At 40.0% G+C, this 25,920-nt stretch overlaps 1 long non-coding RNA gene across 1 annotated transcript; it reads left to right on the top strand.

Annotated features, from left to right (window-relative positions):
- Positions 1–12,058: 12,058 nt before the first annotated feature.
- On the top strand, positions 12,059–25,679 carry LOC129736890 (uncharacterized). The gene is made up of 3 exons (XR_008734032.1): positions 12,059–12,144; positions 19,644–20,553; positions 22,134–25,679. It is a non-coding gene; the product is annotated as an uncharacterized LOC129736890 (long non-coding RNA).
- The last annotated feature ends 241 nt before the right edge of the window (positions 25,680–25,920 follow it).

The raw sequence follows: 25,920 nt of genomic DNA, 5'->3' as shown, positions 1-25,920 counted from the left end.
AAATGCAGAAACATACCTCCATTTGGATATTGTTAAAAGCAGCGTGATAACTGTTTAAAAAGTGTGTTAAATGAACACTCCAGTTGAAAGGATATCTGGATGGAACAGTAAAATGAACCCAAACTGTTTGGTTTGACAGCTCATTGTCAGTGGTACTCCCATCTAAAATGGTGACCTCCATTTTGTACTGAGGGCTCTGTTTGGGCCTGTTTGATGAACACATATGCAGACTTGTATAAAAGCTGTGCCCTGAACAGGTAGTTAACATCTCACGGAAGGAAGGGTTCAGTAGGAAGTATTTTTTCTGTTTAAATTAATCAGCACTGTTTCTCTAACAATGAGGAAAGAGGCAATATTAAGATGGGTTCCGCTCTGGGAAGAAAAGGGCAATCTCCACTATCACCACTGTGTAAGAGGTGAGAGGATCTGGTGAGACATTGCTCATTCTGCACCTTAACCAACTTCAAACTTGAGGGAAAGTGCTGTCAAGAGTCACTGCACATCTGTGACTGGGCTCTTTAGTTGCTTTTCACATCGCATTGCTGTTATTGTGTTCACAGTTTCTGATGAAGTCATGTTTGTTTTCCTGTCCCATTCAGAATTACTTTCAGCACAACGTGTAAGAACCATTTCTTTTGCACTGTTGGCAAAATGGACTCAAATTTGCTTACCATTTTGAGTGAGAAACACTGCATATGAAAAATGATATAAATCTCAGACTGAAATTAGAGATACCAATATGGTAAATAAACATTATCTGTGAAACACTCATACATTACCATATTTTAAATTTGTACAAGATTCTCTTTGGCAAGAAAACGAACTAGCACTTCATGTTTCTCCTCTCACTAATGGCCTCAGTCTTAAGAAATGCCAGCTTGTGTTTTTTCTGTAAGTGGTGGTCCAACAATTTCAAAACAGATGGTAAAAGTCAATCTTTGTGTTTGAGTCATTGCTTTGCTTAGTATGTGACTGTGATTAGAGTAGGTATTGCTTGTAAGAAACAATTTGATTGATACTGATGGATAATTGTTTTGTGGAAGTTTGTTGCATTTTTTAAATTACTCTGTTTGAAAATGCATGTAGAATTCTTTTGAGTTTACCGACTGCAGTTTGCAGTTTATGGTGTTACCTAGCTATAAAAGCCAAGGGGTATTATTGTTGATTCCTGGTTATTTTTTTTTTTATTGAATTGAATTGAACTGAGTTCTGAAAGTTTTATGAAAGTAAAGGTGCCATTTAAAGTTGCCCTGTTGCATGCATCAGTGTGTTTACATCTTCAAAACTGGCTTTTTGTGTCTACATGTTGCTGTAGGGGAGCAAGAGCTCTGGACTGCAAAAGGTGAAGGAAAATCCATCTTGATAATGTTGGGGTGAATACGTGGCTGCAGGGAGTGATCCCTGTGATCAGGGAGGGGAGCATATGGTGGGATGGAGTTGGAGAAGAGCAGACACAGATGATTGATAGGAGTGACCGTGAACTGATAAGTCCTTAGAGACTGATGTTCAGAGCAATGCTCAAACACTGATATGCTTGGCTGGGGTCACCATGGAAAAGTTGGCTTGTCAAACAATATCAGATGTTCATTGCTATATCAACATGTATGTTAGATCAGGGGGAAAAATATGGAAAAAAGCATGTCAGATTAGACTGACTTTTCCAACTGTTAGGTTTCACTGCCTGACCATGTATTAAAGTTTTCAGATAAGCATTTCCATGGTGATGATCTAGAAGTGAAATGAAAAAAAAAACCACCCACATTTTACTTAGATTTAAATTATTAATTTATTATGAAAATCAGAGGTATAATGCTGCAGACACAGAGCCACTGATGCTAGAACCACTCTGGGTTGTGGTTTAACAAAATATTAAGTTCAACTTCCGCACTTCTACAAGTGGTTTAAAAATGTGTTGCTGCATGACCCAAAGCTTTGATCTGGCATGAAGTTTCTCTGATAGTTCAGCTTTGTTTAAAACATTTACTGGGTTATGCTTGTGGTGCTTATATCAACAATTCTCTTAGTGCTACAGTTACTTTACACAAGAACAGGAATCACCTGTCCTCTGACAGCCAACCTAAAGCTCACAGAATTACAAAGCCAGTACAAGCTCTGTAGTTTATACTCTTACTATTTTAATCACATCAAAATCAGATCTGTGTAAATCCTGATATAGATGAAATTTCTACTGCTGGCTGATCCAACATAGATCTGGTATTAGTGCCTGTGGAAGCCTGGTCTTACCTATGGATAAGAACACTTGTGTCCTCTATGTTTCTGAGTTTCAATTCCTTGTTCTGTAAAGAAGTTAGCTGTGGCCCAAGTAACCAAGTGACACTCATGCCATGCAATCTCTGGATGCAAATAATCCTGCAAAGTAAACTCATCTAAATGCTTCCATTGAAATCAAACGAGTAACATGAGATGAGGTGGCAGGTTTTGTCTTAAAGAGTGTGTAAGATGGAGCAACTATTAATGTAGTTACTGGCAACAAAAAGACAATGAAGACTTTGATCTTTTTTTTACCATCAATGGAAGAGACTGAAGGCTGAAATTATTTTTAAAAGATAGAATGACATCATTCTTGCTTAACTTTGTGAAACGGTTACACAGATTGACTGAATCAGAGAAAAACCACAGGAGAAGTAATAAAAGAATCTACTGTTTTTGCTTCTGAGTTCAGATTAGGTCATACTGAATATTATTTCATGGCTTTTCTCTAGTGGTTTGTGAGTACTTCCCAAAGCCAAGATATACGTTTTTGGCTGATTAATAGTCTACAGTTAAATGAGAGCAAGAAATGAAATATTCTGAGGTTGCAGAACACAAAGTAAATTGACAGAGCTCTCCAACGTAGCTACGACATCCTCTTCATGACAGGAGAAACATTATTTTACTGTCCCCATCCCCTTTGACTGGGATTTTGCATTTCCTATGAAACTACTTCAGTGATGATGTGAAATTTAGTAATAGTAATGTACATTTCGCTTCTTAAGATATACTTTAGGCAGAGAAAATGAGGGAGCAAGCTAGCAACAGATGATCAGAGAAATCTCCACGGATTTCTAACACTCCATGGGTCACAGGAAAAGTGGATAGGTGGATGTAGGGGAAATTATATGCACTGCATGCATCTGTTTTCAACTGTTTTCAGGTTTGGACTATTTGCAAGGTAAATCTATATGAGTATATCGAGATTAATTTTATAATGTCATGAATCATCACCATTTTATTTTAACTCTGTCATGAGAGGCAGCTAAATAAGCTGAGCAGTATTGCAGAACCAGCATTTTTCCTGACTTTCTATTTTTAGCTTCTTCCTGAAACGGAGGAATAAATGGCATAATCTGAACCAGGATTTTTTTGTGAACGTCTAAACTATTTACTTTAGGTATCAGCCTGATATGGAGAGAAAATGTCAGTTTGGAAAATGCAGTGTAACATGGGTTATTTTTCAAGTAATTTAGAAAGAGTTCTCAGGAGTAAGATTCCAGGGTAATTACTCATGTTGTCAGGGGTCCGCCCTGGAAGCATTGCCTAACTTTGACCTGCTTCCAGCCGGTTGGGAAACAGCCAGGTTGCTCAGTGGAATTAATAAAACATTCAAAGACTGTATTAGCATAACTTAAACATGTCATAAGCATATCATCACCAAGATTTAACTGAGAGCTCCCCATAATCCAGATTTTTAAATCTGATGCTACTTACTGCAACAGCTCCATTCTGTTCCCAGTGAAGTCAGTTGGAGTTTTGATACTGAGAAATTATTGTTCTTAAGTTGTTAAAATCTGTACAATCTTTACTGAATAATTTATTACTTTCAGTGCCACATGCACCAGAAACAGGTCTGGTACCATTCCTTTTCCCACCTGTAGGAATAGCTGTAATCTGAGTGAATAGCTCTTTGTCTCATAGAACCTATTTACCTGGGATATTAATGATATAATTGAGTAAAATAAATTCCTTCAGAAGCAGAAGATTGAATGGTTATGTGTACATGCAATTTTGAGGGCCTAGAGATTTTATTAATTGCCTGAACAATCACTGAGCCTGTCCCATCTGAGGTGGGAATAGAATCTCTTTGGAAGCCCAAAGGATGCTGCTCGCCTCAGTGTAGCTTATGTTTTAGCATCTTACCTTGTCAGTATGTTCTCAAACGCCAGCACACTAACTGCCTGGAGGCTTTTTGTGATATGAAGTAAATGGATTTTGGAGAATGTCATGCTCCTTACTGCTTTGAGGACCAGTATTTAGGAAGAGCATAGATATGGCCTGCTGTAAGGACTGTTGTGACCTCTGCTTGTGAAACCCTGGCCGAGCGTGATGGAGGCACTGGGCTGAAATTAGCTGAACTTGCCATAGCCCTCTAGTCAAATCTAGTACTGCCACTTGTCTTCTAGTTCTCCAGCAGTATGTAGTGATGCTCTTTCAGTAGTATTCACAGAATGTCCTTGTTTAAACAGAAGGAGGAAACAAGTTATTAAAAACAACAAACAAAACTCAGGCCCTCTTCCTAACCCTCTTAATTGATCGCTACAGGTTTATTCCTACTAACAGAACCTTTTGAGGTGTATATCTAGAATTATATTCTATCTCAAAATCTAGCCATGTTCACATGTTTTAGAAGAAGTCATTGAATATTATTACCGAAAATATCTGGGTAAATGAATGTGTGCGTGTAATAGTTTCAAATAAATGAAGATGCTACACGCAGAAACCAAAGTTACTCAGTCTTAGAGTAATTTTGTAATGAGAATAAGGAGAGAGCAGCAAGAGCAGGCAGGTTTTACTTCATAGCATTTGATGTTGACTGCCACTTGTGCACAAATTGAAGAAAAAAAATTTGCTTCTTAGAGATTTAAGTCCCAAGGCTCAGCTTGGAGTTGCTGAATAGGAAGCTATAACAGATAACAGGTCATTTGCAATAACAGTCTGTGCAGGCTTTTGCTAATACAATGTGATTTGAAACTGTCTGCCCCAGTGCAGAGGAAAAGCCAGGTACTTTCTATGTGCTGTGGACAAAAGCATCGTGGGGCAGTTGCTGTGAGGATGCCTGTCAGGTTTGCTTGTGTGCAAGTATTTTGAAGTACCTCACTTGAAACAGGGTTACGGTATACACAGTGCTATTTTAAAAGAAATGGAAGTGATTAAGTAATTTGAGCTCTGAGAATGCATGAGATTGCCTTAGATTCAGGATCATTTTCATTTATAAGTGAATTTGTAGATTCTTGAATCTTGCGTCATTCTCGCTGCAGAACCTTCCTGATGTTCATGGACATCTTGAGTGTGCCATTGTGATCAGTCACTTCAGTTAAAGGGTACTGGAGCGTTTTCTATTTTTTATGACTTTAATAGGTGCATTAGCCATCTGTAATCTTGATACTCCTTTGCCTGTGTTGAAATTGTATCCTGTGTGCCTCTTTTAATCTGTGGAAGCCAGGAGTACTTTACCAAAGGTACCTTTTAAGAGTTGTCAGGATTATTTTGAAGTTTTGTTTGGGATTCTTCAAAGCAAATTGAAGGAAGGCAAGAATATACATTCATTGCTATTATTCTAATATTGAATACCCGCCAGAATACCCGGAGCAGTTTTCATCTCCAAGTATTTTAAAGACATCTTTTTTCCTTATTGACAAATTATCATCTTCAGTTCTTAGATAAAGTAAACCAAGGCAGAAAGCTAAGGCAGCTGTCTGAGACCAGGGAGAACTGGTACCATAATCAGTGTTAGCACTTAGAAATTTTGGTTTGGTTTTTTGTGTTTGTTTTTTTTTTAATTGGTTTTGTTGGGGGTTTTTTTGGTTTGTTGTTTTCTTTTTTTTTTTTTTTTTTTTGTTTTTTTTTAATGGTGTGACTCAGATACCCACTAAATTAAAAATTGCTGACTCTTGGTCTCAATGGTTTGGCCTCTCCCCAAATAATTGAATGGGCTGGATGAGGATCACTGAATCATGTCTAGTCTGGCAGGAATGACTGCGTAAGGACTGCCAGCATGTAAATGGAGAGGTCATGGGATGCTCTGGAGACTAAAGTCTCTGTCACATTAAAGCTTTTAATGGTCTCTGGTCAGGGAGACTCCTATGGAGTTGGGTGAGCCCATTATCAGACCTGGGCCATGGGGCTGCCACTGAAAACTTGTATTTGTGCTCCAGGCAGGATGCAGGGAGCCACCACGTTAAACCAGGGAAAGCTGGCAGGCTAGATAAAGAAGCTTTTATTTGACGCTTAAGCTATGTGCACAAAAATTATTTGATTTTTCTAGCTAATGAATCATGTCTTGGCTTGAGAATGCTGGTATCACCGTAAACCTTTGCTGGCTCCAGAATACTTATCCTGGGAAGCCTCCTGTGATGCCCAGATTGATTGGGATCTAGTGAAGGGCTATGGTGAGAAACTAGTGCTGATACCAATGACTCAGGTTTGGAGTGATGTGACTAAGTAGCTGCACTCCCAAATAGACTGCCACAACCTTGGGAAGCACAGTGCAAGGTGCTGCTCTCAGGCTTGCATCAGCTCTGGCTTCCAGGTCTGTATGTGTACGTTTTTTTCTGCACCCTTCACCAGGGATCCACCTTGGTTCCCCTGAGATGCAGTGAGAAAATCCTTTGCAACTCCCCCGGGTGCTCCCTGCTGATTTGAACTGCACAGTTCATCTGGTAACAGTAAGGGACAAGCTGGGCGCTTAGAGCTCCGTGAACTGTGTGCATCTGCAGAGCAGAAGGCATATGTATTTGTGTCTGTATGTGTGTGTGAAATTGGGTTCGCATACTATGAAATGCTGCCAATAGGCAGTAGCGCAATTGGACAAAGAGCTTTTGCTGCTATCTCTTCTCTTGAGGAGCTTGTTGCAATCACTATGTAATTCCTGTGAGAAAGAAGCAGAAGATCCAATGTTCCTTTTCTACATATATATATATACACACATGTATATATATATATCTCATTAATAACAATTGGATATCTTTCTGAAGTGTAACTAAAGCTGGAGGACAGAAAAAAACAGTAAGTATTGCTAACATCAAGTTTTGTTTATTCGTATAACAGTTCTCATTGAAGTGTTTTTAGTTTTCCCTTCAGTGCCTGAAAATGAAGAAATGAATGGGGAGAAAGGAATGAATGTGTGGAAAAAGAAAAAAGAAATCCGTCAATATAAGCATTCTTACTTAGCATATTGAAGTTTTCAGCCTCGGGGTTTAAGGAGCTGTAAAGGAGGCAGAGGTAAGCGCAGCACCGGACCCTCTGCTCGGCTGAGGGGTATGTTAAATTGGTGCAACTCGATGTATACTACAGCCCGGTAATTGGTAGTAGATGAACCTCAGCCTCAGACCTGCTCGGATAGGTGACAGCGTCTCGGAACTCACGCTCCAGTCCCAGTTTGCCAATTCGGCAGAGAAGTCTAGGAATAAATTTGGAAACAGCATTGCTTTTTTACCTCTAGAGGGACCACCAGGATCAGAGATGAAGCCTGCCACCGATGGCAGTCAGCTTGGCACACTCCTTTCTCTTCCTTCCTTGCTCTTCCCAAAGACACAGTGCCTCAGGCTTTACCAGATCAATAGTGCTGAAATAGTGAAAGGAGAGGAACCGTGGGAAGTAACACTTTTTTTTGGTCAGGAATGACACTGGCAGCGTGATGCCTGCGAGCTGCATTCAGGGTGGTGAGAAATCTATCCCAGCAGGGCTTGGATGTCTCCTGCACATCCCCTCTTCTTCATCCCCCTGAGAGGACAGTGTAGGCAGAGGATTGTACTCACGCATTAAAGTTATTACTCTATCATTTGTAGATGTGGTTCAAACCACTTTGAACCACTGTCCCTCTCCAGTCTCACTTCTTCCACCGCAGTCAGGGCAGAAGGACCGCTCAGAAAATGGTGGGTTACGCGACGTCTGGACAACCCTGTAGCATTTTTGTTTCAGCATTAAGCAGTTGTGCTGTGAAATTTCTGCTATGATCTGTTAGGATAGAAAACTTAGCATTTTCACTAAAAATAAGAATCGCTTGCTGGCTTCTTGTTCAACATAAATCAAGGAGAACACGGTCTCCTTGTTACTGTGCCTCCAAACTAGTCTGAACTTGCTCTTCAGCATGACTACGTTCTTTCAAGCAAAATTCTGCATGGTTTCCTCCTACTCATTGCCGAATGAGTCTCCATGATCTTTCTGATTTATTTACTTTTGATAACTGCTTACAGTGAAATGCTCTGACTAGATTTTCAGCTTTTTGATCTTTAATTTCTATAAATGGGGGGGGGGGGGGAAGCTTTAGGTTAGGTATGCACATATAGTTATATATAGAAAATATCCATATGAAAATACTGTGTAGCCAGTTAAAAGATTAAGCTGAATGAAATTTGTGATAAGTAGAGTCTGTCCTCTTTAGCTCTGAGCTCTGGGTCATGGTTGGATGACCATGTAATCCACATTTTTCTGAATTATGTTGCTCTGCCCTGACTGTTGACATAGCTGTGTTCAACCTAAGATGAGTTAGTGTTGCAGTTACTGCTATTTGGAAACTTGAAACTTCAGTTTTCTCTTCATATGGAAAGCCTGGAATAGGTACCTTTCTTTAAGTTTACACTGAAATATGTATCTGTGAGCCCTCGTGATAGTCTGTTGACTGTAGCCTCTCTGCAGTAGAATGGAAAAGAGTGAGGGACACTGGAAAACATGGAAGAAAACTTTTACAGTTCAAATGGCCTTGTATTAAGGCATTAGACTGGTAAACTGGTGATTTGGATTTATGCGTTAGCTTTGCAAGATATCACTTATCTGACCGTGGGCAGGTCATTTAATCTCTCTGAGGCTCCATTTACCATCACTGCAATGAAAATAACATTGCTTATTTTCTTCTGCCTACTTGGGCAGGCTTTCAGGATGCTGATGGTCTAATGCTTTGTAGAACTCTGAGCACTGCTAAACCTTGAGCTGGTGTGTAACACTGCGGGCATTGCTGCGCTCACTGGTCAGCCCTGGCCTGCTTTATGTGCTTCTGCTATGCCTCTGGAGGAGAATGGAAAGACAGGAGGGACGGTGATTTTCTGGCATGTTTTTATTCCCTTCTTGCCTCACTGGATGCCTCAGTTTGTGGAGTAACAGCCTAATGGAGCGAGCAAGCAGCTGCCTGCAGGGGACCGAATACTACTTGGTGGTTGCAAAATGGATGATCAGAAACAAACCAACTGCAGAATATGCCAGACCCATATGAAATCCAGGAGACTTCTCAGCCATAGATGATGTTGTTTAAGTAGCAAAGACCAACAGGTACTTCAGCGTCTGTAGGTCTATATCTAGGCCTATAACTAGTTCATGTGCTTTCACTGGCTTGGCTCACGTCCCTGGGAAAACCGTCTTTTGGGGATCTTTTAGGGGAATGGGCTGTGTCTACATGGGGTTTGATCAGACACCTCTCAGCTCTCCTCTAGTGGAAAGAGACAAAGACAGAGAGAGGGGACAGTTACCTGAAGTAAGGGGGTGGCAGTATTTGCAGGAGAGAGTTGGCATCACCACTGGTTTGCCTACTTTGAGATTGCTATTTGATCATTAAACTGAACCCTGAAAGGGAGAATTGCATCCAGATTGGCCACAGTGGCAGAGTCCTTTGAGCACAGAACCAGGCAAGGAGTTTACAGGTACCGAAGACCTGCTGTTTCAGAGTGCTAACAGTAGTTATTCAGTGTTCAGGAAAACTATGCTAGTAGTTCATTCCTTCCTTTTCCAATCACCTTGTTTAACAGCCACCTTGTTTTTCTATGGGTCTTAGATAATAACAAGGCGGGTTTGTGTCCTTTTCTTCTTCCGCTTGTTGGAGTTTTTAGCTACTATGATCATGAAGCATCTGCTTTTCTTCAAGGCACAAGCTGGGAATCAAAAATCCTGCTCAATGATTATTTGGTGATGGTGGGAGGATTTTACACAATCCTCTAAGAAAAACAGGAGGCTTTAAAATGAAAACAACATCCGACCAAAAATTAAAATATTACACTTAGATCTCTGTGTGTTCATAATTCACTACAAGATTAAAAAAAAATTAACTGAAATACAGACACAGGGAGAACTGAAGAAATTAATCTGCTTTAGAAGTACAGAACAGAAGCTGTCTTGCAACAATAAGCCTGTCTCAGTCAGTAGGGATCATTTAGCACAATTCCCATGTGTTCAGTAAACACGAAGGAAAAGGCCATGACGCTTAAGAAAAATGTAGCAGGTGCATAGGTGAGTGGAGAACAGTTGAGGTTTTTTTTCTGATTGTGAACTCAGATTATAGGATGAAACACAGACTCTGGGAAGGCAAGTGCAAAGCTTCCTTGCACTTTGGAAAATCTTGGTATTGAAGTACACTGAGAGTTCCATTTGTAGAGCATTTCATAGGGTGCTTATTTTATTGTTTTTCACAGAAGGGTATTATGTTTTCATAGTTATTTCCTTCCAGTGGTTGGCTTTCATCTTCTTCAGTACTGGCTGCTTTCAATTCGTAGTTCCAGTCCAAAGTACGCTTCATGGCAAAATATTTTCTTTAAGTGTTATGGTCTCTGTTCACTTGCAAATCCAAGCCCTACGTGCGGCAATAAATTGGTTTGCTGTCAATCTTTAGTATCTCTACTGAATCTGAATCTACCTCGGGTAAAAGCTTGTTTGTCCTCTGCCAGTTTGGAGACAGCCTCCTCTTTTCCACTCCCACCTTGGTGCACTCAGGCTGACAGATGCCTTTAAAAAGAATATGGGGAACAGTCCTTCTTTTGGCAACAAGTTTTGCAGCACTAACAAAAAGCAGGAAGTTTCACAAAAGAAGCTCTTTTATTTTTATCTCTCCAAACCCATTAATTTGAACTGTAGTATTGAATTGCCTGAAATTGCAAGGCAACTTAAAGAAAAAGAATTGCACTTAAAGAAATGGGCTCTTGTGTCTTGGTGCAGGTCTGTTCTCAACCCTGGGGGTATCTGTGAATTACACATGGGGCAGATAAATGCTGAACTGGTATTTTCTGGTTGGTGTGGCTGCCTATCCAGTTAGCTGAGAATGACTAGCAAGTTTCAAGCTGGTCAAAACTTTTTTTGACTTCCCTTTTTTTGCAGAAATTATTCCACAGAACACAGGCCACCCTGCTGGTCTGTCTTTCTGTTTCCAACAGTGAATGATGCAACTCAGCTTTTCTGTGTGGCTGGGTCGTTGCAGTTGCTTTCCAGCGAGCAATGCCATCGTGGAATGAGATTTGTTTTCCAGGAAACCTTTGAAATTGATTAATGCCTTTTTCTTCAGATCATAATGTCCAGGAGACTTACTTCTGCAAGCATCTATAGTCTTCCACTAAGAACACCTCAAAGTTTTCTTTCTTGAATACTGCCTCATCTCTTCTCCACGGTGCCTGTTGATGTTCCTACAGCTTGCTTATAGCCAGGGTATTGCAAGTTGTAACTCTTAGAAGATAGTGGTGATGAAGGTGGCTGTTTTTTTCTGGTGCCATCCTGTTCTTGCATCCTGTAGATATAGAGTAACCAAACAGCAGGAAGCAGTTTCATGGCAACCATGCTCTTTTTCTGCCTCTTTTTTTTTTTTTTCTTCTTTGTTTTGAAGGTTATGCAAAAAGAAAGTAGCAGAAAAATTGCAGACAGCCCTGTGTAATGGCTTTGCTGTTCTCCTGGAATACTCCTTGGGTATTTCTCCTCTCATCACATCCAGCTGTATAAACCAGTCTTTCACTACTCCCACCTTTGCCAGGCCCTTGGTAAACCCCACAGACAGCATTACTGTCCATTTTCCCTGAGACTTCTTCGGGGGCCAGTGGTTTTCCATTGTTTCAACTGTTGTTAAACAAAGGGACATTACCGTCCTTTAGATGAGAACAATGTGGGTGTCACAACCAGCAGCTTCAGAAAGTCGAAATGACGCAGTCATTGGCAACACATCAAAATAGAATGGATTTTAGGGATGCCAAAAATAACCTGTTCTACCGCCCAACATGGCTAAAGCCTTCATTATCATGCACTGAATTTGTTATCTGCATTGCTGAAAATGCAACTCATGCAAGGCTTTTTGTTTGTGTGAGTCAGCTTCTACACTCTTGGAAGCTTCTTTAGAATGATGTTCTAAATCAGTTACATGCTCACAAGATGTGATTTCTCATTGCTTCTGCAAAGGAACAACATGTAGGTACTTTTGATCGCTTTGAATTTTATTTGCTCTCATATTTATAGTCTTTTAATCTTTCAGGCAGCATGCCCAGAATTATTTACTTATATTTTTAAATTTTCTTGTTACAGAACACTCTGTAGAGGTTAATTTTCCTGCAGCAGTTTCTGAACTCTAAAATGCCAAAATCACTGCTCACAAGAACTGACTATTTTATATTGATCGTCCATCTTTAGTGCTTTTGCTGCTCTGCTGTGGGTATACAGACCTCTTTAGAGGGATTAGGGAATCCTTAATGAATGCAGTTTTTTGCTGTATCTCCTTTTTTTTAATGGTTCACTTAATTTTCCTGTACATTGAAGTGCTTCTGGATTTTGTGTGGGTTTTTTGTTTGTATTGTTTGGGGGGGGGTGGTGGTGGTGGTTTTTTTTTTTTTCTTTCTTTCTTAAATTTAGTGTACAAATGCAAAGGTACCTGAAAACTTGGTTCCAAGGTAAGAAAACCTGTTACTGCTATGGAGAAGTCCCTCCATGTTACATGGGATGAGGTCTTCCGTTATTTATTCTTCTTCTAAGAAGGTTGACTTTAACTTCTTGAATAAGGAATGTGATAAACCTTTTACCCACAGGTTGTGTCGTAGCTACTTTTTTAACCTTCTAAAAGGATTCTTACTCCCTCCGCCTCTGAAACTGAAAGCAACCTCGATCTGGCTGCCCCATATGCCACATCACCACCCTCAGACACCTTTTTCTTCTTCCTCTGCAGGGTTGTTACAAGAATTAGCACAATTACCTCAACCATTCCTTGGCTTCTGCTCAGAGAAATGTCCATCAGATCTTTTGAGCTTATCTGAATGTTGCAAGTCTCAAACCCCTGATATGTCTATTGCTGGTATGCTGTGTTTTCTTGCTGTCTTTCTTCCTTTCCTTCTGCTCTTCCTGTCCCATAAAACTCAGAGAAGGAAGCAAGACTGGTTTCTAGAGGGTTTACCTGGCAGATTAAGAAATGCAGTACAGACTGCTTCAGAGTGAAGGAAAAATGTTTCTCACAGTTTTGAAACAGGGGGAATGTTAAATAAGGGGAATGGTAAATACCAATGCCAGCCAGCCTGCAGAGGTGCAGTGGCTTGTCTCAGGGCTGAGCACTATCTGTTTGACATTCTGAACCACACTCATAAAAACCCACTGCTGTGAGCAGCATTTTGTCTGTGGTAAATATGTTTCTGTAATCCTGAGCTTTCACTGCCTTTCACCTTCTATAGTCATTAACACTCGTAATAAAAATTCATGCACCTACATCAACACATTTAAATTACTTTATACTCTTTTATACTTGCTCTGGGATGAGTTTAATCCAGTATGTCTATTATCCTGTAAAGCAAATGTCTGCCTGATATTAGATTACATTATGGTTTGCTGGTTTTCCTTTTCACAAAGAAAGTGAATTTAGGGGAAACTCCTGTCATTTCATATCCATATTTGCAGTCGTAGGCAAAAGTAAACTGGGATTTAAAATGAGGCCCAGTGACCATGGCACTGAAATCTATAGCTATTCAAGGAATCTAAATGCTTTATTTCCAGTAAAATTAATGGGTCACAGTCTAAAGCACTGAAAATATTTAATATTCAAGTTTCAGGCATAGACACACCTTCACTTACTGCTGTTAACACATGGTTACTGCTTCTTTCCTGGAGGGTTTCACCTCCAGAACGGAGGTGTCAGAACGCACTGACACAAATGAGTGTCAGTTGTCAGGTCTGGTGGTTCACCCTACAGGAGTAACCACATCCAGAGCAGAGGGCTTAGACACTTCCAGTTGACTTTGCAAGAGGAGATCTAACTATACTCCTGAGGCACTTGCTTGCACTATGAAATTTCACCCTACTTTTTAAATTTAGATTTTGGACAAGTTCATGAGTCACTTTTCTATTTTGTTACTTTTTAATAAACATAGCTTTCCATGGGAAGCTATGTCAAGTCGTAGACAAGGATGCCATTAGGCTTGGTACTGTACGGATAGAGGCTGAGAAGAGGGTTTGAAGAGTTATAGTACATTTAATTTTTTGTTTGTTTGTCATTGGTTTACATTACATAGTTACAAAATGTCTTTAATCTGTATAAGCCAACTTTTCAATGGAAAGGAAAAGGAACTCTGCAGCCTGAAGCTTGCCGTTTCTCATATACAAAGTTAAATGAAGTCAATGCAAATACATTTTCCATAGAGGAAGCTACATTTACTTGATGTTTCCTGCTGACCCTGTTTTCACATTGTTCCTAGTACTCTGTGCTTGTTTTCCATCTGCTGCCTGCAGACTCCCCACTCTACTTAGGTTCCTGGGTCAGCTTTATTTTCTTCTTTTTTTTCTTTTTTCCTCCCATTTTTTTAACAATTACACTGAAAGCAGTGGTCAAAACTTGAAAATGAAATCTGTGTTGAGCGGTAAAAATGGAAGAAGTGAGCTATAGTCTGCCTGAGAAACTGAGAGGCTTGGGTATCTGAATGACAAAGTAACCAGGATAAGGAGAGAATGTTAGTTGTAATTAAAAAGTCTGTTTTCCAGGTTTGAGGGCAGATGTAACATCAGGGGACAATATCCAGTTTCCTTAATAAGTCCTAGAGGCAGCTGGGAACACGTCTCTGAGGAGTAATGTGTGTCCCTCTCCCCCAGTTCTATCAGATCAAGTGGGGCCTAGGTGGGAATGGCACCAAACTGCTATGTTAGCTTTGACCTATCCAAGAGATAGTTACTTCTGAAGCATAAATTCTCACTTTACTAAGTCAGTTTTCTTGTTCTTTTGTGAAATGTATCATGGCTCCTGTGAAAATATGTGAGAATTGTTACCGTTTAGAGTTGCTAGGTGGTATTTCCAGTGCTGGAGAAAGAGTAGAAGAAACATGGCCAGAAACACGGATCAGGAGAAGGAAAGTCATAATCTGAGTGTCCTGTTGTCTTCCTCTTTTTTCACAGTATCAAGCACAGACCAATCGTCACTGATTCGATCTGCACGCCTCACCAATGCCCACTGCTATCACCCAGCAACTACAACTCTCAATTTCTCCTATTTTTTTTAATTGATTCTGTAAATAATTTTCTACAAGTACCTTTTCTCCTTCAGTGTCCCTTATGGGTGGAGCATCTAATAACTCCTTGAAACTCCCACATTGACTTTCTGACAATCTCTGTACTATCTCTGGTCAACAGAGCCAAGCAACCAGCATGTTACGATATCAGCTTACTCCCCTTAGCTCTTCCACAAATCGCATTGCACTTCCACATCCACTATTTTTCCCTGTTACGTTTTGTCACTGACTTAGGCTAAATGTTCAGGGACAGGGACCAGCTTGTTTTTAAGTCTGCAAGCGTTTATAGGAATGCTTATTGATTCAGTACTGCCACAAAAATAGTAAGCATTACATGATAGAATGGTTGTAATCATAATGGAAAAGTACAGAACTGGAGAGGATCCTGCAAAACTAGCAAAAAAAGAAGTGGAAACTCAAGAAACAGAATAAACAAAAAAAGGACACTGAAATGAAGAAAAAAACAAAGAGAAAAATGTAAACAGGAAGAGATGGGAAGTAACAAAATAAGAAGGTAGAGAAACTTTGGAATAAAGGAATGAGAGGGGCAGAAAGAGTAAGAGAAATGCTTGAAGATGGAAACAATAAAAAAATACAGAGTTCTGGCACTTCTCATTCAGTCAAAATCTTCTGCTACATTTCCTGTGAAAGGTTATGAATCTGGCTTTGAACTCTTCATACAGACAAAATTAATGAACATCAGCTGAGGAAGGTAAATGCCTGTCATAAGCATTGTGGATCTGTGAGGAACTTTGAGCATTATTAATGAAAAAAATCTGTTTGTTTCTAAGTATATGTTTATAGACTTGGCATATTAATTACTTAAAAAATGTATTTGAGGCTGCAAAGTCAAGTTTGCTCATGATACTGAGCAAAACGTAAATTCATAAAGACCAGAAGTTCTTTTGGAGAGTTGCAGAAACATATCATGCTATTACCAGGTGATTAAATAGTCAATTAAATTCATGTAGATAAAGGTAAAGGTAATGCACATGTCAAATCCCAAGCTCAGCTTTAAATACACAGTGATGGGTAACTACTAGCTGGTACTGTTCAGGAACTTCAACAGGCAAGGCCATAAAAATGTAACCTCAATGCTGCATAGCCACTAAAAAGAGGACAGAATTCAGGAATTATTAGGCAAATAATAAAAAAAAATGAAATGAGATAATATAGGTTTGCTTGTAGATGTTCTTGGTACGCTTAAATCTTGAATATCAGATGCAGTTCAGTTCTCCCCTCTCAAAGAAGAGCAGAGAGTGGTGATAAGGGTGGTTGAATATATGGGATGGTTTGGATATGAAGAACAATTAAATAGACCATGATATTTCTGCATAGATAAAAGACAGATAGATAAAGAATATGATAATAAAATGAGTAGTACAGGAGAAGAACAGAAAATGATTGCTCACTGTGTCTTCTCATCCAACAGCTAGGTGACATCAAATAAAACTTTATTCCATTCAAAACTAGTACATTCAAAACAGACAAAAGGAGAGCAACTTTTTTCCATAACCCATAGTTAGGCTGGGAAACATGATGTCATGTTAGAAGCAAAAAAATCATCCAGTTTCAAAGAGCAAATGGAGAAGTAATGGAATAAAAGAGTTGTTAAGAGTTGTAACATACAAGGATACAGCTGGTGGCAAGCTAAATCCTTAGGTGTTGGGAATTTTTGGGAAAGCATCTTGCTCTGGGTTGTGCTTCTCCCTGCAAATTTACTCAGCCGGTGTTGGAGATACTGGTTTGGGTGGTCCTTTAATCTGACTCATTACTTCTGGTTTTATATTCTCACATTTTCAGCACAGCCTTTATGACACAGCCTTTACTTTTTTACATCATCTCTGTCAAGGGTGTGCAGGCAGATGGACAGTGGTTTACACTAAATGATGGGGTGCATTGGGAGGGTAAAGTGAGTTGGCCGGAAAAACAGCATACCGATGGCCCCAGGAGTATGCCACTCAGAGGGCTGCTACAAGATTTGATGGTCAGTAGAGACCTGCCTGTGGAACAGGTGCCGAAGAGGGACCAGATCTGTTGCCAGCCAGTGAGAGGAGGTGCGTATTCCACCTCGCTGCAAACATCACTCTGCCTTGTAGCAAGGGAGATGTGGCATGTGCCAGCAAAGCCAAAGCCACCTCGCTGTTGCTGCAGAGCAGCTTGTGTGCAGGCTGCATTGCCTCTCAAGGGTCTGGCAACAGCAGGACTTGGGGCTGCAGCTACCCTCACTCCTCCTGCTGTGTGGGCTGCGCATGTGAGAAACTGCTAGCATCTCAGACAGGGGAAGGGGGAAGCAGTGGGCCAACCCAAGGCTAAGCTAGCAATACAGTGACGGGAGGATCTACCAGACAAAAGATGTGAACAGGGAGTATGGGGAACTCCCTGCAGGTGAAAATTTTCAAAGAGAGCGGCAGGGATGTGCTGCTGAGGCTGGAATTCTGAAGTAAGTATGCAGTCGGCAAAACGGAGGGCAGTGGGGAAAGACTAAAACAGGATAGGTTGCTTATTTAGAGTGGTGGTGGAGAAGGGTTGTAAATAAAGCAGACAGGGATGTTGTGGGATCCCTGTTGAGCAGCCCCGTGGCTGACCGGTGCTGCCTGGAGCAGGACAGACCACACATCCCCAGCAGGCTTGCTTTTTTCCTGCAGAATTCCTGCCTCACTCAATCCACAGGAAGAACAGTGTTTACTTACTGAATAGCTACTCATTTTGTTGTTTCTTTCTCATTGTTCTGCATGAAGCTTGTACATATACCTTGTTCACTGCAGTCTAGTGAGACCCCTTTCACAACGATAAGCATGAATTTTCTTATGGGTGTGTGATAGTTACAAGGATATCTGTCTCTTCATTAATACTCACCTTCTCAAAATCTCTTTGAGGCAAGTGCTGTCTTCCCCTTACAGAAGTGGATCTAGGGCACAAGGAGAATAAAACTGGAATTAGCATTGTGTGCCTGATTTAAGAAAACTGTAAGGTAATTCTTCAGAGAATTCAGCATGATACTTCGCTATGCATATTAACAGTGTTCCCCATTGGTGTGGGCAGCAGATCCAACTGCTGTGTACTTCTGTGCGTTGGAATAGTAAGCAGCTTTTATTCAGAAAATGAGGCACTGAAATTCTGAACAGATGTAAAATGGTGTTTCAGTGGCCTGGTCAGCATACCAGGGGACTTCTAGAAAAGACAGGCATAAAACTGTGTTCTCCAGCGTACCATGCAGCTGCATTAACTGTGCAAAGCTGTTGTTATTGCTGCAATCCCCCGTCCTGCCCACCTCACGTTTCCTGGCTCACAGGCAATGTTGTCCCTCCCTGCACAGACAGTTCAAACCCATAGTGAGTTGCTCTCTGAAAGAGATGCACGGGCTGCACATGCACAGTGAAGCTTTTGACTAAGTATCTCTTTCATAAACATAATTTTCCAGCTTCATTAAAAAATTCACAGATGAGTGATTCTATCAGATAGCAATGCACTGACTAGGTTGTGTCATCAGTTTCACTCTCACACACAAACTCTTCCCTGTGTCTCAGACTTGCTCCTCCTTGTTTCTTCAGTTTGTTCACAGTCCCCATTCCAGTTGCCTCTCCACCCTTACGCAGTAAGTTTTTCCTCTTTTTTCCATATTCCTCAATGTGGATTCCTTGTCTCAGAACTTTACCTCCATAATTTGTCTAGCCACAATGCCCCATCATGCAAACCATCTCTTCTGCCCATGGCTCATGGTTCCCTCATGCATTCCTCCAAAATTCCCAGTCTGAGTTTGTCTGTGCCACCAGTAGCTCCTAACAAAATCTCCTTGCCAAGACAGTCCCTCCTCTTCTTTTGCTTCTTTCTTTCTTGCCACACCTTTTGTACCAAACTTGCTTCTTCCTTGATACCTTCTTCTCTGGAGCCTTTACAGAATCTTTATTTTCCATTCAACCTTCATTTTACAAAGTTAAACAAGATGTTCACCATTAAACACTAGTATCAATGTAAGAGGGAAAGGTTATAATTCATCATGAGCAGTTAGACTGGGAACTAGGCGGCTTCTGGCCACCCATGGAGTGAGATCCTGTAACAGCCTTTCAGAGATAAGTGAAAAGAGGTGTCCTTGACTGTTTTCATCTGTGGCTGCAAGGAAGTTTTATCATGCTCAGGGATAACAGTATCTTTGGAATTTTTAGCTGTGAATCTCTAATAAATGCCTACTGAGCATATGTAAAAATAGATATTGCATTATCTATTAAGGATTGCTTATCTTAAGAGGACTATTGACCAGGAAGCCAATAGAAGTATCCTTGATACAAATACCCTTGTCTCTGCCAAATTTCAAGTTGCTGTTTCAAACCAGATAAGGAGTTAGCTCTGTCAAAAAAGTGCCAATATACAGATTTTTAATGTAAAGAAAACTGTCTTAGTTTTTTTTCTTTTTTTCTTCTTTGCTTTGTTCAGGCTCACAGATTCACAGAATTGGTGAGGTTGGAAGGGACCCCTGGAGATCATCTAGTCCAACTGCCTTATTTTGCTGAACTTCATGAGATTCTTGTCTGCCTGCTTCTTCAGCCTGTTGAGGTCTCTCTGAATGGCAGCACAACCAACTCCTCCCAATCTGTATGTCTTGCAAACTTGCTGAGGGTGCACTCCACCCCTTCATCCAACTCTTTAATGAAGAGATTAAACAGTACTGGACCCTGTATTGACCTCTGGGGTCCAGCACTAGTGACTGGACTTCATGCCACTCACTGCAAGCCTCTGCACCTCTGGCAAGTTCAGTTTTCAACACACCTCGTTGTCCCCTTTCCTAGGCCATGTTTCATCAGTTTGTCTGTGAGGATGTAATGGGAGACAACGCTGAAAGTCTTTACTGAGATCAAGATAAACAACATCCATATCATCACAGGCCATCAGGTTGTTCAGGCATGATTTCTGCTGACTACTCTCAATCACCCTCTTGTCCATCATATGTTTCACATGGTTTTTTTGGGATCATTTGCTCTATCTCCTTTGAAGGGATTGAGGTAAGACTGACTGGCCTGCAGTTCCACAGATTCTCCTTCTTGCCCTTTTGAACATGACTGACAGGAAACCCCCAGTTGCCATGAATTTTCAGTTATCAAAAGTGGCCTCATAATGACTTCAGCCAGCTCATTCAGCGCTCGCAGGGTGCATCCCATCAGGTCCCATGGACTGTATGTCCAATTTGTTTAAATGTTCCCTAACTTGGTCCTCACTTCTGACTGAATTTTTGCAAGGCGTTCAGCCAAAGATGGAAGACTTCACATCAAACATAGTCTGTCAAATTGCAGCCAACTTAAATCTGGTGCTTTGGATGGAAGATGTCTTGTAACAAGTGATGCTATCGGTATGTGACATGTGTGTGTGCATGTGCATTACAGTGTTCTTAACCCATTAAAGATGGTACTCAGCCCATGTACCTTTAGCTATCTAATGGTTAAATATGTAATTAAGAAATAGTTGTTTACATTCCCTCTACAGTCCAAAGAGAAAGACTGGCATCTCCAGTTGACTTGTCCCACTTATTTTGAATTAATTCTACCCTTGGTGTCCTAGAGAATGACAAATCAGTATTTTTAATTCTTGAAATTGTATACCATGTCTTTAAGGGTCAATTCTACCCAATTAAACTTTAAGAACAAAATACTCTTTGTTTTTAATGAGAACAAGATTTCAGTATACATCTATATTTTTTCAATTTTTCTAGCTGCATTGTCTAAGGCTAAAATTCTTCCTTTCTTTGATCAGGGACATGGATTAGGAATAAGGCACAAGTTCTTTCTGAGAGTTTCTCAGTCAGGTGTAGAACAAGGCGGAAAACTATGAATCTGAAAGGTGGAATAAATACTATCACAACTTAATAGATAACAGGTGCACCTTTTCTGACACAGGCAGTGTAGTGCCTACCAAATGTCAGCATTTTGTGTGAGCTACCTCATAATAATAGGACAGAAAGAGCAGGGCCACATATACTGTGTGGAACTTCTACAACACTGCAGAAATTGAGATTTTCCCATGTTCCTGCAGAGATTCTGTGTCTGTAGCTGTTCCTCAGGTCTCTTGGGAAGCAGCAGGAGTGGGCCAGCACATTTCCCATCTAAGATGCTGGGTGCCAAACCTTGAGGTGATATGTGCTCTTTTGACGAGTTGATCCTTGCAAAATTTACCAGCAGACGCAACTAACCTGAGTGGTCCTGGCATAGAGCAAAAATTGATGAGGGATGAGCTGCACCAACTACAGAAAAAATGCTATCAGACAGTGGACATCTGGACATAATTTCTTCCCTACTTTTTCTTTGCTGTATAGTATTTTCAGCTGTATTACGCCTGCTTCAATTTAGACAACCCACATGCTGGCTAAACTGCCCAACTAAGGTCTTACATGGTCCTACATGACTCCTTACAGAGGGGGCTTAAAAGAAGTTACATAGGTGTATTTAGCTTTTTGTTTAGCAGACAAATAAGCACTACCAATGAGACTGCACTTGAGGGCATGTGAATGTGTCTCTGTGGCTCTGCTGGAAAATAATTTTGTTGTAAAATAATAGAACAATAAATAATAGATGGAGAACTTTGCAGCAAATTAGCAGTTATCTGTTCAAAATCCCTACTCTCCCTCCCACACAAGGCTAAATGGGGCATGGATTATCTCACAGAGGAGTTGCAAAGAGATTTTTGTATGAAAGATACTGCATATTTCTTTTGGCAAGTATAGCTCCATACCATTCTGAATAAATGAACAAACATACTGACTGAGGACCACAATAAAAACAAAATAACAGACACTTTACTTAATCCTCCACATCACAGCTTCTTCACAATTTGATCATTCTGAAATATTGCATTAGTTGTTATACTGTACTATATATATAGTTGTTATGCTGTACTGTTCTAATTACTTACAGAAAACTACTTTCTCTTTTGTAGGAAATGTGGAAGATTTCGTATGATAATATGGTGCTGTTTTATTATCTGGGTTTTCAAATTACTCCCATAGTGATGTTTTAGGTATTTATTCTTCTTTTATTGATACTTGCATGAAACCACACGTGAACTATATATAATGGCAGTCATGTAAGCACACCTTCACTGTCCTCCCTTCAGTGAACCACGAGGTCTGAGAATTATGTGGGATTATATTGTTTTATTGCCAAAGTGACTAAAGGCTGAGCCTTTCTTCACTGTGACCTGTGTTCTTGCTTTGCTTTTAAAATAAATAATACCACAAATATTGACAGAAGAAAATTTAGGCTCAGTTCAGGGAAATCCCCTAGTTGCACGAAAGGACTTTGGGATACACTTGACATGAGGAATTTCTTTGATGATATAAAGTTACTGGCATTGGATCATTGGCAGGTGTGTTTGGCGTGAATGTGGCCAGAATGATACTTCACCTTAGGGATTACCAACTCTTGGACTTGCCTTTTCCAGTTGCGCAGAACTGATCCCATATTAAAGAACTGCAGGTAGTTCACCATGGATGCAGCTAAGAGTCTGGCCCTATAAATCTAATCTTTCTAATCAGATAATCTGATAAATGTCCCTGCTGGAAGTGCAGGAGAATGCTGGGTAGAAGGGAACAGCTGGGATCCTTTTAACGTCTAATTGCCTCATGTGTGCTGTTATTTGCATTTATGATATAGCCAACAGTTGGACAGTGCAGTGCACAGGCCACCTTTAAACACTGGTTTAGTCCTGCCAGGAAAGGGAAGGAGGGTCATTAATCCTTGACTGTATTTGTGGGCACAGTATCCCACAATCACAATGCAAACCTACTCACCATTATTCTAACACTGCTAATTGGGGGGAATTCAGCAGACATGTCTGGTATTCTCTGAGGTCCAGCTGGTATCCAATTTCCAGCAGTTTGCAGAGAAACACGAAGGTCAAGTAACTTCACCAAGGTTACACCATAAGTGGCTCAGCTGGGATTAGGACCCAGATTGTCCTTGCTCCTAATCTTTTGCCTTATTAATCACTGTAGGCTCTTCCTGCAAATACCTAACAAGTTCATATTTGCTGATCTACAAACACAGTGTTATGGTCAAAGTCACTTAATCTGGGGAAACTAGATTTCACGAGAAGGGAGATAATGAAATAGTATTAGCAAAGCTAACTCGTAACTGAAATGGAAAATAATTAAGACTGGATTTTGCTTATGGGACCTGTAATTTTAATGGCAGTGTTCTACTTCTCTTGATCTCTCATTTCTCAAAACTGTGCACACCTGGCCACTCTCCCTTATCAGCTGTCGATACATATGCTATTGAGGAGCATGATATTTCCTGACCTTTTTTGAATCTGTATTAACTTTAGTATATATTCTTTGATATAAATATCAAAGATATTGGCTGACTGGCAGAAACAGTAACAAGGTGGCTGTCACATGGTTTATTTGTCCTTTTGTAAAACTTTCTGTGATGCAAATACTGCAGCATTTGGGACTATAAAATTGTTAAATGTAGCTGTTCTACTCATCTCTTGTGTGGGATGGAGTATTCCATCTTTAAGAGGAAAACCAGCAACAGAATTTTTAGTTAGAATGAGGAAACCTCCTGACTTTCCATATCTCTAACTGAAAACCACATTCAGTATTATGGAACATGAAACAGTTTATAGTGCCAGATGGTTTTAATTAAAGGCTTAGTTTCCCCAATACAAAGACACTTCATTACAAACCAACAAACAAGTTCACACCAGTAGTCTGCTCTGTTTCTGTAAACAGGAATGGGTAGAATGCACATGTCTGGAGAACTGCTTGGAAAGCCTCATGGGACACAGAACTAAAATAATAGCTAACACATCTCACATGGATTAAGGAGCCAGAAAAACAAAAATGTCTTTTTTTAGCCTGTTGTTAAACTACATCAACATAGTGTAACTGATCTCCTTCCATTAGGCAGTGAAATCCAAAGCCACGGGGCACAATTAAAAGGCAACCTGACACCTGCTGTTTCCAACACATCTTTTGAAATAGCTAGAAAGAGACTATGTGTCTTATCAAGGGATTGAGGATGGTATATGAAGGGTTTTCCATTGTAGGTTCCTGCTTCAGAGTTAGCCCAGTACTATATGGCCTGGACTCCCGCATAAAGGGAGTTCCATCTCTATCTCCAGCCTTCAAAAGTTGCCACCCGATATTAATAATCTCAGAAAAAGTGCCAAAGATGAATGAATATGGAAGTGGGACTCATTTGCAGTGTGATTATAGAAGATTAAATGCAATGACACAGTTGTGGGGCTACACAGAGAAACTTCTGTTGTGCCACTGCCTTTGCCAGACGCGAACTGCAGTAGAGAACCCACTGGCTAAAGATTCAAAATGCAAGATGACATAATAAGAATAAGAATTATTGATTATATTAAACCAACAGATTTTTAGATTTTTGCCTAAGAATAATGGTTTACAGTCCATTTGAAACCTTTTAGGGAGCCAATGAAACAGATTAAAATTGGATAAAAGAGAAGAGATTTCCGTCAATGTCTAACTTGATACCATGATGAGATATTGGGTCAACTGGAGACCTTTTCAGAGCAATTTCTAGAAGACCCAGATAAAACTCAGCATGTGGTGATATAGCAAATATACAAAAAAGTACAAAGGTATCTGAGTAAAAGAAAGGAATTTATTTTGCCATTAGATTCAGGATGGTAGGGATTTCATTAGGAGAGGTTTATCAGCAGAGTCTGATAAGTTACCATTGTTCAAGCAGCAGAGAGGAAACAAGTTGTGTCCAATTCAGCACAGAGATATTTCCATGATTTCCACAGAATTCAACAGGAAGCAAATGCTCATACCTGAATGTTGTTTACTTTTCCCATTGGATTTTGGTTTGAAGTGTATGTGTGTATCTAAGGTTAAAATGCAGGAAGTCACATTGAAATTCATGAGAAAACCATTGTATTAGAAATGACACCCAGTTCTTGAAAAAGAAACTCAAGAATTTCCTAGTAGGTATCAAAGAAGGTACAAAGCTGTTGGTCTGTAGAGTAAGATAAAGAAATACTTTAAGCTAATATATTAGCTTATAGTATTATTCATTGCAGAACAAATTAATCTCATAAAGAACTAATTCTTTTAGGACCCTCATGAGCATACACCTTCATGATGGATAAACTAAGGCAGAGAGGTTAAACAACCTGACCTGAAGTGTGCAGATATGTACATGTGCCCCTAGGTGGTAAAAACTCATGAGAGGGCTCTACTGACAGATACTCATAACTATTAGAAATGCAAAAATGGACAGAAGTTATGGTCTTATAGAATAAATAATGCCACGTCTTATGTTACAGCATAGAACAATGTGATGACTTTAAATATTTCAGTTTGTGTATCTATATCTTCCAAAAGGGAAATTAGCACCCACCTTGCTAAAGAAAATGAGAGCAGTACTCAGGATGTATTTTGTAATGTTGCATCAGAAAACCAGTATGTGCAATGCTCTGTGGTTTCTAGTTTGTTTACCACCAAGAATAAAATCTTCCCCATTTTGAAAGGCTTGAGGATTGTCTTGTTTTCTCAGCATCTCTGTGTATTTTTTTGCAGATTATTAACAATTATTATTGTTAATTAACAGATTATTGCAATTTGCTTTGATTCAAACTTTTCTGGGTTTGCCAGTCCCTCTTGTCTCAAGTGGGCAATTGTGTTTCACCTTACTGCTCACATGTTGCTTCACTGCTGTTAAAAAAAGGGTGTTAGGTCCTTTGCTAG

The sequence above is a fragment of the Falco cherrug genome, chromosome 9 (genome assembly GCF_023634085.1).
Source record: "Falco cherrug isolate bFalChe1 chromosome 9, bFalChe1.pri, whole genome shotgun sequence".
NCBI lineage: Eukaryota > Metazoa > Chordata > Aves > Falconiformes > Falconidae > Falco > Falco cherrug.
Note: the sequence above shows the minus strand (reverse complement) of the source record. Positions and strands in the feature narration are given on the sequence as shown.